Genomic DNA, 16052 nt, shown 5'->3' with positions numbered 1-16052 from the left:
CGTGCAGAGATCCCAAGGACAGGGCTAGAAAAGGTATGGAAGAGTAAGGCCAGATAGAGATTTAAAAACAAGGACAAGAATTTTGAATTTGAGACATTTCCTAATCAAAAACCAAAGTAGGCCACTAGGCTGAGGGGTAGTGGATGAATGAAAAAGACCAACGTGCATTTGTACAGCACCATACTCAGGATGTCATCTGAATACAATGAAGAACTTTTGAAGTCTAGCCACTGGTGTAATATAAGAAATACAAGGATTATGAACCATAGAGCTTTGGATCAACCCAAGTTTATGTGGATAGATGTGAGGTTAGTCACCAACGCCGGCATCTCCACATCATGTTTAAAGATAACAGAGATACTGGTTTCAGCAAGATGATCAGCAGAGGAAGATGGGTCAAGTGATGATACAAAGTATCATTTGATTTGTATTTGGTCCTTTTTGATCAATAGCATTTGATTTGGTGGTGGACCGCACATGTGGTTGGAAGCCCACCTCAGTAGTAAATGGACTGGTTAGGCTTCAGACGGTTGCAAGGAAGAGGTTTTTTATTTTCAATCGTGGGACCTGGGCGTCACTGGCTGGCCAGCATTTATTGCCCATCCCTAGTTGCCTGGGAGCAATTGAGAGTCAAGCACATTGCTTTGGATGTTCAGTCACATGTCGGTCAGACCAGGTAACCACGACAGATTTTCTTCCCTAAAGATCATTAGTGAACCAGGTAGGGTTTTTACACCAGCTGATGGCTATTTTTACTATTGTACTTTTAAATGAAAGGTTTTGTCAGTTAACATCACTACTGAGATTATCTTTATATTCCAGGTTTATTCATTGAATTTAAATTCTACCAGCTGCCGTGGTGGGATTTGAATCCATGTCCCCAGAGGATTACTAGCCCAGTGACATCACGACTACACTAGTGTTTCCCTCCCCACCCCTACTACGAGTTCAAAAAGAAACTATCCTACTCCACATTAACAAAGGTGTGAAGACAGACATGGTCATATGCTTTTAGGAAGGAAAACACTGTACGATTTCAATTAGGTTTATCCATTTTTATCCATAACAGCATGCACAACTTCCTAACCAAACAGCTTGTTCACTTATTCCCACCATTGCTGTGCAACTGTGTGGTCCAGACCTTCCAATCAGGATCAGAAACCCTATTTTCGACTCTGATCAGACAAAAGATACACATTTATCTTCCTCCACTTTTTCGAAGCAACCTTCTAATGGATGATCCTTCACATCTGACTCATTGCAGCAAACCTCGTAAGGAGCTGTGCAGGGAAGCCATGCAGGAACCACTCCCCTTTTCATGGCAGTAGCTGCCATATTCCAGTAAATAAAAAGTGTTCTAAAGTTGCTTGAGAACAGCTAAACAGAGAAGGTAAGCATGTAAGGGGGTAGGGTGGGTAAGGTGGGCAAGGAAATAGAATGACAGGTAGGCAAGGGGAGCGGAGTAGCAAGCAGATGAGGTGGATAAGGGACAGGTGGGTAGCTGATTGCAGACAGGTGAGTAGATAGGTGGGTCAGGGGAGAGACAGGTTAGGATGGGGAGGAGTGGGAAAAGAGAGTAGTGAGGGCTAGAGAGGTCGGGGAGGGGCAGGGGGGTCCGTTGTATTGGACCAGGTTCTTTCCTGTTTAACACTTCTTGGGTAACTAAGATAGAACCGTCCGGAATATCTGACTCTAACTCGAAGTTCCTGACATTTCCGGAGCCTCCTGGAGAGCAGGGGATTTGCCCATTAGAAGGTTAAGCTTCCCAGGCAATTCCCACAGAGTCCTTAGCTGGAATCTTGCTGGATCGGGGCAGGCGCAGCTCGCAAAACAGAATTTTCTGTTGGCCTCAGGCGGGATTTTACGAGCCTCGCACGAGCGAGGTCATAAAATCCCAGCCCTTGTGTCGGGACTTCCAAAGGGACCCATGACATCACCTCCATGGTATGTCTGGTCTCTGACTATCTGGAGGCCAACACATCTGGGTCAATGTAGAACGTCACTGCAAGTGGAGTTTGCCAGTTTCTCGTCCAATATCACTCTTCCTCAAAGAAGAGTTATATTGAACTCGAAACATTGACTGTTTCTGTCTCCATGGATGCTGCCCGACCTGCTGAGTTTTTCTAGCACTTTGTTTTTATTTCAGATCTCCAGCACCCACATTATTTTGCTTTTGTTATAGCAAATGGAGGTGTTTGCCTTCCAATTCTCCATTCCTCCTGGTGAGGAAATGCTAGCTCTCTGCATACTAGTTCCACCCAGAAACCTGTTGAAATGGAAACTCAGACTATAAAATAATTAAACATGCAAATCTCTGCCCCATTACTTCACAATACAACCAGCTAATAGACTAGGCCTGCCAGCACATTACTTTCACTTGTGTCGTTCCTTAATGTATGACATTTTTAGTTTTCTAAATATGTCCTTCAGATAATTGCTTTCTTTGAACTGTCTACAGTTTACATAATGTAACTTTAGGTACAGTACTCATTAAGCAATATGAATCATTGAGAAAAGCAAGTAGATGTAAACTAAAACAAAAATTGTTGTCAACAGTTCAAGGAGCATTAGAATTCATGTGGCTTGTTCATCAGAACTGGAAGCTATTACAGACGAACAGCATTTAAAAGGCAATAGAACAAGTGGAAGGGGAAATATACACAAAAATAAATAGAAAAGTACAAGAGGGTTAAATTGGGCAGAAGGGATATTGGCATTAATTTCTGCTTCAGCTTTTCAACAGTTTATTATTTTAAAATTCCAGCAAAACTAATATCTCCACTGCCAATGAACCATCTATGCATATGTTTGCGTGTTTTCCCTCCCCCTTCTCCTTGTTCTGTTCTTTTTCGTGCTCTTCATCCATAACATCTTCCAGTTCTGACAAAAGATCCACACTCGAAACATTAACTTGTCTGTTCTCATCACACATGCTGGCTGAGTTTCCAACAGTTGCTGTTTTCATTTCAGATTTCCAGCAGCCACAGTATTTGCTCATGTGCATGCTAAAGCCTGTCACCAAAACTGTTATCAATTTGAAAGTCAAACTGTTTGCATAGAAATAAGATTTGCATATATCAGGCAAACAGTCAAATTTATAGTCAAGGTTTAGGTCTTATACTTTCATATCAAGCAAAGTTTTGTATGTGGGTGTAACAGAACAATGTCTGTTAAGTTACACATGCCATTAGTCAAAGGTGGGTGAACTCAGAATCTTCCCAACCTCCACCTGTAAGTGAAATTAGAATTCTGTTCACTAACTTGGCTCTAACATAAAAAATATAGCCACTTCTAGAAAAGCACTTTAATAGAAAATAGTCTTGTACTTATATATAGCCAAGCGCCTTTCATGACCACCAGATGTCTCAAAGCACTTTACAGTCAATGAAATACTTTTTGAAGTGTGGTTACTGTTGCAGTATAGGGAGTCAGGCAGATAATTTGCACATAACAAACTCCCACAAACAGCAATTGGAAAATGATCAGATGACCTGTTTCTGTGGTGGACAGCAATAAATGTTCACCCGGTCACCAGGTCACCCCCCCGCCATCCAACTCCTCTTAGAAATAGTACTATGGGATCCGTACATCCACCCAAGCATGCAGAGAGGGTCTCTGCTTAATGCCACATCAGAAGATTAGCGCTTCCAACGGTGCAGCACTCCCTCAATGCTGCATCAGAGCATCAACTTTGATTCTTGTGCCCAGGTCCTGTTGTGGGACTTGAAAAGGCCAATTGTGTACAGTTTGCATTGATGTGTATTTAACAGAATACTTAATTGCCATCTTATGAAGCCAACACAACCAACATATTTCTATTTTAGTGAATTTTGTTTTTACTATAAACCTGCAAAAACAATGCGAAAGGCTGAAGGTGCCAATCGATCAGTTTTTTTGCACAGAATCAACAAAATGATTTGTCACTTCCTGACACAGAATAAAGGAAATGGCACTGTAGTATGACACCTTAAAGTAATAAGTCGTAGCACCAGAGGAAAAACAGACTTGTATTTACACAATATCTCCTGTGTTCTTTTTAAAATTAAGTCACTGTTCTTTTTGTAGGCAAATGCAGCAGCCACTTTGCCCGTTGCAAGGTCTCATAAACAGCACTGAATCATGTGGTGTTGATTAAGGAATGACTGTTGGTCAAGACATTCTGAGAACACCCTGATCCTCTTTGAAGAAGTGCTGGAGGAGGTTTCACAGATACCCAAATTCTTGATCTCAGCCACGCAACTTTAAGGAGACTGCAAATTATAAGTTGGCACACATGGGAGGACAAATGAGAGGAAAAGTGTTTTTACTGCACTTCTCAACCACCAGTGCTAAATGACAATGGTAAGCAACAGAAAATTACCCAGCTTCTCAGCCATAGTGGATGCATAGCCCGAGGGATGCAAATTAAAAATAGAACTAGTTAAATTTACTAAATCCAATATCATGCTCCACTTTATCCTGTTCTCTGTATATGAAAAAAATATATAAATCTTCTACATTTTTGTGTTTGGTGTAAAGTCACTGGGGTTGCAACATTACAGCGAATACAGAGGGCCTATCTGAGCAATAGTCTTACATTATATCAAGAATTACTGCTGATTGGAAACCATCTTTCCACAGTGATAACTAGCCTGACTTATGCTTCACACTGGCTGTGGTACAACTGCAACTAGACACCAAATCTACTTCCTTTTTTTCATAAAAGCAAAGGTTGGTTTATAGTTTCTAATGTTCGGAAACAGGTGATGACAATGCCTTTTCATTCCTGACATTAGAAACCACATCAGCTTGTGAGCAGAAGTCTGTACACGCAACAGCTTAAGCAGGAGTGGGGCACCCTGGCCTGGGAGGGGGGAGGGTGGTGGGGGGCAGATCCAGCCCACAGGGATATTTCAAAATCCGGTCCTCCCCACCACCCCCCCCTGCCCTCCCCTCCCCCCACCCGCTGCACTCTGGACCAGCCGCTGCCTTGTTCTGTTGTGAGTCCTGGCCACAGTCACCAGAGGCACAGCTTGTGAGGAGAGAGGCACAGCTTGTGGCCTGAGAGGCACAGCTTGTGGCCTGAGTGGCACAGTGGTTAGCACTGCTGCCTCACAGGGACCTGGGTTCGATTCCCGGCTTGGGTCACTGTCTGTGTGTGGAGTTTGCACTTTCTCCCCATGTCTGTGTGGGTTTCCTCCATGTGCTCCGGTTTCCTCCCACAGTCTGAAAGACGTCGTTAGGTGCATTGACCCGAACAGGCGCCGGACTGTGGCGACTAGGGGAATTTTACAGTAACTTCATTGCGGTGTTAATGTAAGTCTTACTTGTGATTAAAACTTTAACTTAACTTAAGAGAGTGAAGCCCAAGATCCAAAAGCAGGATCACAGGGCAGGAATGGGAAGCTGCCAGCTGCTGACTGGACGGTGAAGTGCAAGTAACCCAGAGCAGGGGAGAAAGTGAGCTGGACACGTGGTTCCATTGGTGACTCATTCCCCCCCACATTCCACTCCCAGCCCCATTGGTATTCAGCCCCTGCAAACTGAGCAAGAAGCCCAAGCGCAGTCTCAAAATAGTTGGCCAGAGCCTTGGGTTATTGGGTCACTGCCCTGGGTGGGTCTGGGTGTGAGACTTGTTGGGAAAGGGGAGAGATAGAGAGTTGGAAAGGAAGAGAGAGAGAGAATGGGAAAGGAAAGCAAGCAAAAAGTTGAATTAGGAGTACTGTGCTCGAGATGCAGATGCTGTGTTACTCATTAAGCAAAAGCAAATTCAGCCATCACATTGAAGCAGTGAGTGAGTTGAACATTTCTGTATTCTCTCTTTAAAAACAATAAGTTGTTTTTTGTGTGTGGCCTGTGACCGATTTTGTCTATGTGTGAGTGGCTCTTGATAAGAAAATGGTTCCTCACCCCTCCGTCTGAAAATACATGCACTTGAGCATCATGCGCAGAGTGCATATAACAGGAAAGCAAGCAGGGAAATATAATTGAAGGCCAAGAACTGCATCCCTCACAAAGTAGATACTTGGTGCCTGTAGTGTCAGCGCAATTTTGAAGTCAAGCTATAAATGTTATGTTATGCTTAATAATTTTTGCACTTTACCCATTGAAACCAAACCCAACTCATCATAACACAAAACATGTAGTGTAAACACTGCAAGTATCCCACTCCATGCTCCCAAGATCACTTGCTAATGACCTGTGCCCAAGTCTCTGACAATACTATTCTTGATCAGATGGCTGCAAAGTAGAATACAATTTTCTCATCAATTTTCATAGTCTTTCTCCCTTTGGGCAAAAACCTTGGCTTCCTCTTCCTGAAACAGAAACAGAAAACACTGAGCCACTCAGCAGGTCAGGCACCATCTGTCAAGAGAGCACAAGTCAACTTTTCAGGTGTTGACCAAATTCTCAAAACTGGAGAAGGATTCAATGTCTAAAACGTCAACTTGAATTCTCTCAAGGGATACTGCATGACCGGGTGAGTGTTTCTTGCTTTTGCTTCAGATTTTCAGAATCATTGGTATTTTACTTTCAGCTTCCTCTTCCTGGCTGGTTAAGGTTCACCCCCAATTGCTGCACTGGGGAAGCACCTTTTATTTGACATCTTCGTACTCACACTAATAGATTGGAAGGCAAGAAAGAACTTACATTTGTGTAAAAAAAAGGTAAAGTTGTCATTGTCCCAGGTAACTAGTGGTGATTTAACCTGAGGATCACCATACCCCCTCAGTTGAGGGGCAAGCTTGAGAAGGCAAACCTTCATGAATTGAACCCACGCTGCTGGTGTTGCTCCGCATCGCTAACCAGTTGTCCAGCTAACTGAGCTAAACCGACCCCCAGTCATCTGGGACTATGGCGACTTTACTTTTTGCATTTGTGTAGTACCTATAACAAGCTCAGATCATCACAAAGCACTTTACAGCAAATGACATGCTGCTGAAGTGTAGTCACTGTTGAAATGTAGCAGATTAAGGTCCTGCATAGTAATCAGTTGATGACCAGATCAGTTGTTTGGTGTACTGGCTGATGGGTAACTAACACTGAGGAGTGCCATAGAATCTTCCACATTCACAACTGAGAGCAGAAAGGGCCTTGACTTAAAGTCACACCTGAGAGACAACCTCCAAGTGTGCAGCGTTCCCTCAGTACTGCACTGGAGCATCACTAAATGCTGTACTCAAATCCACAGAGTGGGACTGGGAGGGGCGAGAGTGCCTCCTACTGAACCACAGTTTGACACTGAGAACACACTGTACCAGAAATCTTGGGAAAGACCCACATGACTAATTCACCCCACAACATTTGAGTGCCAGCTCTCCCTGTTCGTCTGGAGTAACTACAGCATGAATATTTACACCTTTTATGTTCATCTTTTACATGTTAATTATGGAAACAAATTAAAACATGCTACCGTGCAAAGGGACCTGGGGGTCCTTGTGCATGAGACGCAAAAGCCCAGTCTGCAGGTACAACAGGTGATCAAGAAGGCAAATGGGATGTTGGCCTATATTGCGAAGGGGATAGAATATAAAAGCAGGGATGTCTTGATGCACCTGTACAGGGCATTGGTGAGGCCGCAGCTGGAATACTGTGTGCAGTATTGGTCCCCTTATATGAGGAAGGATATATTGGCATTGGAGGGAGTGCAGAGAAGGTTCACCAGGTTGATACCGGAGATGAGGGGTTTGGATTATGAGGAGAGGCTGAGGAGATTGGGTTTGTACTCGTTGGAGTTTAGAAGGATGAGGGGGGATCTTATGGAGACTTATAAGATAATGCGGGGGCTGGATAGGGTGGAGGCGGAGAGATTCTTTCCACTTAGTAAGGAAGTTAAAACTAGAGGACACAGCCTCAAAATAAAGGGGGGTCGGTTTAAGACAGAGTTGAGGAGGAACTTCTTCTCCCAGAGGGTGGTGAATCTCTGGAATTCTCTGCCCACTGAGGTGGTGGAGGCTACCTCGCTGAATATGTTTAAAGCGCGGATGGATGGATTCCTGATCGGTAAGGGAATTAAGGGTTATGGGGATCAGGCGGGTAAGTGGTACTGATCCACGTCAGATCAGCCATGATCTTATTGAATGGCGGGGCAGGCTCGAAGGGCTAGATGGCCTACTCCTGCTCCTATTTCTTATGTTCTTATGTTCTTAATTATCATAATGCTCAATTTATCAGTGGAACGGGATTAAGTTCTTTTGGGGAAAGAAACTTTTGAGACTTTGCAAGCCACTTTCAGCAATCGCACTAAATCCAGATCAGATAGTTATCTTTGTATATTCATGATCAGCTATCAACCAGGCTTATACAGCATTGAGAGAATGCAGGCAGTGCATGACCATCTGCATGTGACTCAAGACTCGAGTGCTGTTTTTTTTCAATAAACTCTATTCCTGGAGCTTCTGATGGCTATCTGAGTGGACTGGAACGTTTACATTTTTTTCCATGGGCCAACAATTAGGATTTTGTGGTTTCAACTTAGTTTAGTTTGATATTAGATTTTGCTGATTACAGTTAGGTGGGTTTGAGTCCAAAGGTCACTTCGAGGACAAAGTTTGGGGCTTGTACAAGTTAGGAAGCCTGGACATTTGGATAAAAGTGATCTCATTTATTTTACTCAACATGCATCGTGTATATGCAACTGTTGAGACGCAGTGCACAATGTCAGCATTCTACGCAAAGAGGAATAAATACCCTTGGACTCAGGTGGTAAACAGAATTAATCACAGAATCCCTATAGTGGAGGAGGTCGCCATTTGGCCCATCAAGTATGCGCTGACAACAATCCCACCCAGGCCTTATCCCCATAACTCCACGTATTTACCCCACAAAGCCTCCTGACACTAAGGGGCAATTTAGCATGGCCAATCCACCTGACCTGCACATCTTCGAATTGTGTGAGGAAATCGCAGCACCCGGGGGAAACCCATGCAGACACGGGGAGAATGTGCAAACTCCACACGGTCACCCGAGGCTGGAATTGAACCTGGTTACCTGGCGTTGTGAGGCAGCAGCGTCACACACAATAAATAGCTGTCACAGGAAAATCATGCCCATTGTTTACTTGCTATCTGATATTAACAGAGCGACAAGTATGAGGTGGTAAAATACAAATATAATCAACTGATGAAAGAATAGGTGCTTGCCTGTCAAATAGCAATAGTTATGGACAAGGCAACATGAAGTCACAGAAGCCTAACAATATAAAGGCAGGACATCTCTGATAGCTCACTTGGCAAGTGCATTGTCTAATGCAGTATTGAGTCATAAAATAACTTTTATATCATGCACTTTTAATGTAAAATAATCTTCCATGTGTCTCAAAGAAGCATAAGCAGGCAAAATAGATACCAAGACAAAAGAAATATTGAAAAGAATGACCAAAGGCATGGTCCAAAATAGTGGGTTTTAAGGAGAGACTTAAAGGAGAAGTCACAAGAAGTGGATAGGCAGACATTGTGGAGGGAATTCCCAGATTATGATACCTAGCTGGTTATAGACATGGCTGCCAGTAGTCAGGTAAAGGGAGAGTGGATGTCAAACAGACCTGAGTCAGAGAAAGTGTATTTGGGTGGAATATGGGGGGGTGCAAAGTCACTGCAAAGTGCCTAAACAGGACTTTAAAAAGATAATGCCAACACAAATAATATCAGTGATAATTGCCTTTGCAGAGGGAGGGATGGAGGGATTGGGGAGGGGGGCAGCGGGAGGGAGGGATTGGGGAGGGGGGCAGCGGGAGGGAGGGATTGGGGAGGGGGCAGCGGGAGGGTGGGATTGGGGAGGGGGGCAGCGGGAGGGAGGGATTGGGGAGGGGGGCAGCGGGAGGGGGGCAGCGGGGAGGGGGGCAGCGGGGAGGGGGGACTGGGGAGGGGGGCAGCGGGAGGGGGGACTGGGGAGGGGGGACTGGGGAGGGGGGCAGCGGGAGGGGGGACTGGGGAGGGGGGACTGGGGAGGGGGGACTGGGGAGGGGGGACTGGGGAGGGGGGACTGGGGAGGGGGGACTGGGGAGGGGGGACTGGGGAGGGGGGACTGGGGAGGGGGGACTGGGGAGGGGGGACTGGGGAGGGGGGCAGCGGGAGGGGGGCAGCGGGAGGGGGGCAGCGGGAAGGGGGCAGCGGGAGGGGGCAGCGGGAGGGGGGCAGCGGGAGGGGGGCAGCGGGAGGGGGCAGCGGGAGGGGGGCAGCGGGAGGGGGGACTGGGGAGGGGGGCAGCGGGAGGGGGACTGGGGAGGGGGGCAGCGGGGGGGGGACTGGGGAGGGGGGCAGCGGGGTGGGGACTGGGGAGGGGGGCAGCGGGAGGGGGGACTGGGGAGGGGGGCAGCGGGAGGGACTGGGGAGGGGGCAGCGGGGTGGGGACTGGGGAGGGGGCAGCGGGGTGGGGACTGGGGAGGGGGGCAGAGCGGGGGGGATCGGGGGGGCAGAGCGGGGGGGATCGGGGGGGCAGAGCGGGGGGATCGGGGGGGGCAGAGCGGGGGGGATCGGGGGGGCAGAGCGGGGGGATCGGGGGGGCAGAGCGGGGGGGATCGGGGGGGCAGAGCGGGGGGGATCGGGGGGCAGAGCGGGGGGGATCGGGGGGGCAGAGCGGGGGGGATCGGGGGGGCAGAGCGGGGGGGATCGGGGGGCAGAGCGGGGGAATGGGTGGGCGGGAGGGGGGAACATGGGGTGGGCGGGAGGGGGGAACATGGGGTGGGCGGGAGGGGGGAACATGGGGTGGGCGGGAGGGGGGAACATGGGGTGGGCGGGAGGGGGGAACATGGGGTGGGCGGGAGGGGGGAACATGGGGTGGGCGGGAGGGGGGAACATGGGGTGGGCGGGAGGGGGGAACATGGGGTGGGCGGGAGGGGGGAACATGGGGTGGGCGGGAGGGGGGAACATGGGGTGGGCGGGAGGGGGGAACATGGGGTGGGCGGGAGGGGGGAACATGGGGTGGGCGGGAGGGGGGAACATGGGGTGGGCGGGAGGGGGGAACATGGGGTGGGCGGGAGGGGGGAACATGGGGTGGGCGGGAGGGGGGAACATGGGGTGGGCGGGAGGGGGGAACATGGGGTGGGCGGGAGGGGGGAACATGGGGTGGGCGGGAGGGGGGAACATGGGGTGGGCGGGAGGGGGGAACATGGGGTGGGCGGGAGGGGGGAACATGGGGTGGGCGGGAGGGGGGAACATGGGGTGGGCGGGAGGGGGGAACATGGGGTGGGCGGGAGGGGGGAACATGGGGTGGGCGGGAGGGGGGAACATGGGGTGGGCGGGAGGTGGGAACATGGGGTGGGCGGGAGGTGGGAACATGGGGTGGGCGGGAGGTGGGAACATGGGGTGGGCGGGAGGTGGGAACATGGGGTGGGCGGGAGGTGGGAACATGGGGTGGGCGGGAGGTGGGAACATGGGGTGGGCGGGAGGTGGGAACATGGGGTGGGCGGGAGGGGGGAACATGGGGTGGGCGGGAGGGGGGAACATGGGGTGGGCGGGAGGGGGGAACATGGGGTGGGCGGGAGGGGGGAACATGGGGTGGGCGGGAGGGGGGAACATGGGGTGGGCGGGAGGGGGGAACATGGGGTGGGCGGGAGGGGGGAACATGGGGTGGGCGGGGGGGGAACATGGGGGGTCGGGGGGGGAACATGGGGGGTCGGGGGGGAACATGGGGGGGGCGGGGGTGGAACAGGGGGGGGGCGGGGGTGGAACGGGGGGGGGGGCGGGGGTGGAACGGGGGGGGGGGGGCGGGGGAGGAACGGGGGGGGGCGGGGGTGGAACGGGGGGGGGGGCGGGGGTGGAACGGGGGGGCGGGGGTGGAACGGGGGGGGCGGGGGTGGAACGGGGGGGGCGGGGGTGGAACGGGGGGGGCGGGGGTGGAACGGGGGGGGGCGGGGGTGGAACGGGGGGGGCGGGGGTGGAACGGGGGGGGGGCGGGGGTGGAACGGGGGGGGGGCGGGGGTGGAACGGGGGGGGCGGGGGTGGAACGGGGGGGCGGGGGTGGAACGGGGGGGGCGGGGGTGGAACGGGGGGGGCGGGGGTGGAACGGGGGGGGCGGGGGTGGAACGGGGGGGGCGGGGGTGGAACGGGGGGGGCGGGGGTGGAACGGGGGGGGCGGGGGTGGAACGGGGGGGGCGGGGGTGGAACGGGGGGGGCGGGGGTGGAACGGGGGGGGCGGGGGTGGAACGGGGGGGCGGGGGGTGGAACGGGGGGGGCGGGGTGGAACGGGGGGGGCGGGGGTGGAACGGGGGGGGCGGGGGTGGAACGGGGGGGGCGGGGGTGGAACGGGGGGGGCGGGGGTGGAACGGGGGGGCGGGGGTGGAACGGGGGGGGCGGGGGTGGAACGGGGGGGGCGGGGGTGGAACGGGGGGGGCGGGGGTGGAACGGGGGGGGCGGGGGTGGAACGGGGGGGGCGGGGGTGGAACGGGGGGGCGGGGGTGGAACGGGGGGGGCGGGGGTGGAACGGGGGGGGCGGGGGTGGAACGGGGGGGGCGGGGGTGGAACGGGGGGGCGGGGGTGGAACGGGGGGGGCGGGGGTGGAACGGGGGGGGCGGGGGTGGAACGGGGGGGGCGGGGTGGAACGGGGGGGGCGGGGTGGAACGGGGGGGGCGGGGGTGGAACGGGGGGGGCGGGGGTGGAACGGGGGGGCGGGGGTGGAACGGGGGGGCGGGGGTGGAACGGGGGGGGCGGGGGTGGAACGGGGGGGGCGGCGGGGGAACGGGGGGGGCGGCGGGGGAACGGGGGGGGCGGCGGGGGAACGGGGTGGACGGCGGGGGAACGGGGTGGACGGCGGGGGAACGGGGGGGTTGGGGGGGGAATGGGGGGGGCGGGGGGGAATGGGGGGGGGCGGGGGGGAATGGGGGGGGCGGGGGGGAATGGGGGGGCGGGGGGGAATGGGGGGGCGGGGGGGGAATGGGGGGGGTGGGGGGGGAATGGGGGGGGCGGGGGGGGAATGGGGGAATGGGGAGGGGCGGGGGGGAATGGGGAGGGGCGGGGGGGAATGGGGGGGGCGGGGGGGGAATGGGGGGGGCGGGGGGGGAATGGGGGGGGCGGGGGGGGAATGGGGGGGCGGGGGGGGAATGGGGGGGGGAATGGGGGGAATGGGGGGGGGCGAGGGGGAAGGGGGGGAATGGGGGGGGGCGGGGGGGGAAGGGGGGGAATGGGGGGGGCGGGGGGGAATGGGGGGGGGCGGGGGGGAATGGGGGGGGCGGGGGGGAATGGGGGGGGTCGGGGGGGGAATGGGGGGGGCGGGGGGGGAATGGGGGGGCGGGGGGGGAATGGGGGGGCGGGGGGGAATGGGGGGGGGGCGGGGGGGGAATGGGGGGGGGGCGGGGGGGGAATGGGGGGGGGCGGGGGGGGAATGGGGGGGGCGGGGGGGGAATGGGGGGGGCGGGGGGAGAATGGGGGGGGCGGGGGGAGAATGGGGGGGGCGGGGGGAGAATGGGGGGGGCGGGGGGAGAATGGGGGGGGGCGGGGGGAGAATGGGGGGGGGCGGGGGGAGAATGGGGGGGGGCGGGGGGAGAATGGGGGGGGGCGGGGGGAGAATGGGGGGGGGGCGGGGGGGGAATGGGGGGGGCGGGGGGGGAATGGGGGGGGGAGGGGGGGGAATCGGGGGGGGGCGGGGGGGGAATGGGGGGGGGGGCGGGGGGGGAATGGGGGGGGGCGGGGGGGGAATGGGGGGGGGCGGGGGGGGAATGGGGGGGGGCGGGGGGGAATGGGGGGGGGCGGGGGGGGAATGGGGGGGGGCGGGGGGGGAATGGGGGGGGGCGGGGGGGGAATGGGGGGGGGCGGGGGGGGAATGGGGGGGCGGGGGGGAATGGGGGGGGGCGGGGGGGGGGAATGGGGGGGGGCCGGGGGGGGGAATGGGGGGGCCGGGGGGGGGGAATGGGGGGGGGCGGGGGGGGGGAATGGGGGGGGGCCGGGGGGGGGGAATGGGGGGGGCCGGGGGGGGGGGAATGGGGGGGGCCGGGGGGGGGGGAATGGGGGGGGCCGGGGGGGGGAATGGGGGGGGCCGGGGGGGGGGGAATGGGGGGGGCCGGGGGTGAATGGGGGGGTGGGGGGGGAATGGGGGGGCGGGGGGGGGAATGGGGGGGCGGGGGGGGGAATGGGGGGGCGGGGCGGGGGGGGAATGGGGGGGGCGGGGGGGGAATGGGGTGGGCGGGGGGGGAATGGGGGGGGCGGGGGGGGAATGGGGGGGGCGGGGGGGGAATGCGGGGGGGCGGGGGGGAATGCGGGGGGGCGGGGGGGGAATGGGGGGGGCGGGGGGGGAATGGGGGGCGGGGCGGGAATGGGGGGGCCGGTGGGGGGGATGGGGGGGGCCGGGGGGGGAATGGGGGGGGCCGGGGGGGGGAATGGGGGGGGCCGGGGGGGGGGAGTGGGGGGGCCGGGGGGGGGAATGGGGGGGGCCGGGGGGGGAATGGGGGGGGCCGGGGGGGGGGAAAGGGGGGGCCGGGGGGGGGAATGGGGGGGGCCGGGGTGGGGGAATGGGGGGGGCCGGGGGGGGGAATAGGGGGGCCGGGGGGGGAATGGGGGGGCCGGGGGGGGAGAATGGGGGGGCCGGGGGGGGGGGAATGGGGGGGGCCGGGGGGGGGGGAATGGGGGGGGCCGGGGGGGAATGGGGGGGGGGCCGGGGGGGGCCGGGGGGGAATGGGGGGGGGCCGGGGGGGAATGGGGGGGGCCGGGGGGGAATGGGGGGGGCCGGGGGGGAATGGGGGGGGCCGGGGGGGAATGGGGGGGGCCGGGGGGGAATGGGGGGGCCGGGGGGGAATGGGGGGGGCCGGGGGGGAATGGGGGGGGCGGGGGGGAATGGGGGGGGCGGGGGGGAATGGGGGGGGCGGGGGGGAATGGGGGGGTGGGGGGGCGGGGGGGAATGGGGGGGTGGGGGTGCGGGGGGCAATGGGGGGGTGGGGGGGCGGGGGGCAATGGGGGGGTGGGGGGGGAATGGGGGGGTGGGGGGGGAATGGGGGGGTGGGGGGGCGGGGGGGGAATGGGGGGGGTGGGGGGGCGGGGGGGGAATGGGGGGGGTGGGGGGGCGGGGGGGAATGGGTGGGTGGGGGGGGAATGGGGGGGGTGGGGGGGGGAATGGGGGGGTGGGGGGGAATGGGGGGGGCGGGGGGGGAATGGGGGGGGCGGGGGGCGGGGGGGGAATGGGGGGCGGGGGGGAATGGGGGGGCGGGGGGGTAATGGTGGGGCAGATGGGGAGATGGGGGACAGAGGGGGGGAATGGAGGGCAGAGGGGGGGAATGGAGGGCAGAGGGGGGGAATGGAGGGCAGAGGGGGGGAATGGAGGGCAGAGGGGGGAATGGAGGGCAGAGGGGGGGAATGGAGGGCAGAGGGGGGGAATGGAGGGCAGAGGGGGGAATGGAGGGCAGAGGGGGGGAATGGAGGGCAGAGGGGGGGAATGGAGGGCAGAGGGGGGGAATGGAGGGCAGAGGGGGGGAATGGAGGGCAGAGGGGGGGAATGGAGGGCAGAGGGGGGGAATGGAGGGCAGAGGGGGGGAATGGAGGGCAGAGGGGGGGAATGGAGGGCAGAGGGGGGGAATGGAGGGCAGAGGGGGGGAATGGAGGGCAGAGGGGGGGAATGGAGGGCAGAGGGGGGGAATGGAGGGCAGAGGGGGGAATGGAGGGCAGAGGGGGGGAATGGAGGGCAGAGGGGGGGAATGGAGGGCAGAGGGGGGGAATGGAGGGCAGAGGGGGGGAATGGAGGGCAGAGGGGGGAATGGAGGGCAGAGGGGGGGAATGGAGGGCAGAGGGGGGGAATGGAGGGCAGAGGGGGGGAATGGAGGGCAGAGGGGGGGAATGGAGGGCAGAGGGGGGGAATGGAGGGCAGAGGGGGGCGAATGGAGGGCAGAGGGGGGCGAATGGAGGGCAGAGGGGGGCGAATGGGAGGGCAGAGGGGGGCGAATGGAGGGCAGAGGGGGGCGAATGGAGGGCAGAGGGGGGCGAATGGAGGGCAGAGGGGGGCGAATGGAGGGCAGAGGGGGGCGAATGGAGGGCAGAGGGGGGCGAATGGAGGGCAGAGGGGGGCGAATGGAGGGCAGAGGGGGGCGAATGGAGGGCAGAGGGGGGCGAATGGAGGGCAGAGGGGGGCGATGAGGGCGGGGCCAGCATCAT

This window comes from Mustelus asterias, chromosome 23 (assembly GCF_964213995.1).
Source record: "Mustelus asterias chromosome 23, sMusAst1.hap1.1, whole genome shotgun sequence".
NCBI lineage: Eukaryota > Metazoa > Chordata > Chondrichthyes > Carcharhiniformes > Triakidae > Mustelus > Mustelus asterias.
The sequence above is the reverse complement of the archived record's forward strand: the minus strand, read 5'-3'. Positions refer to the sequence as shown.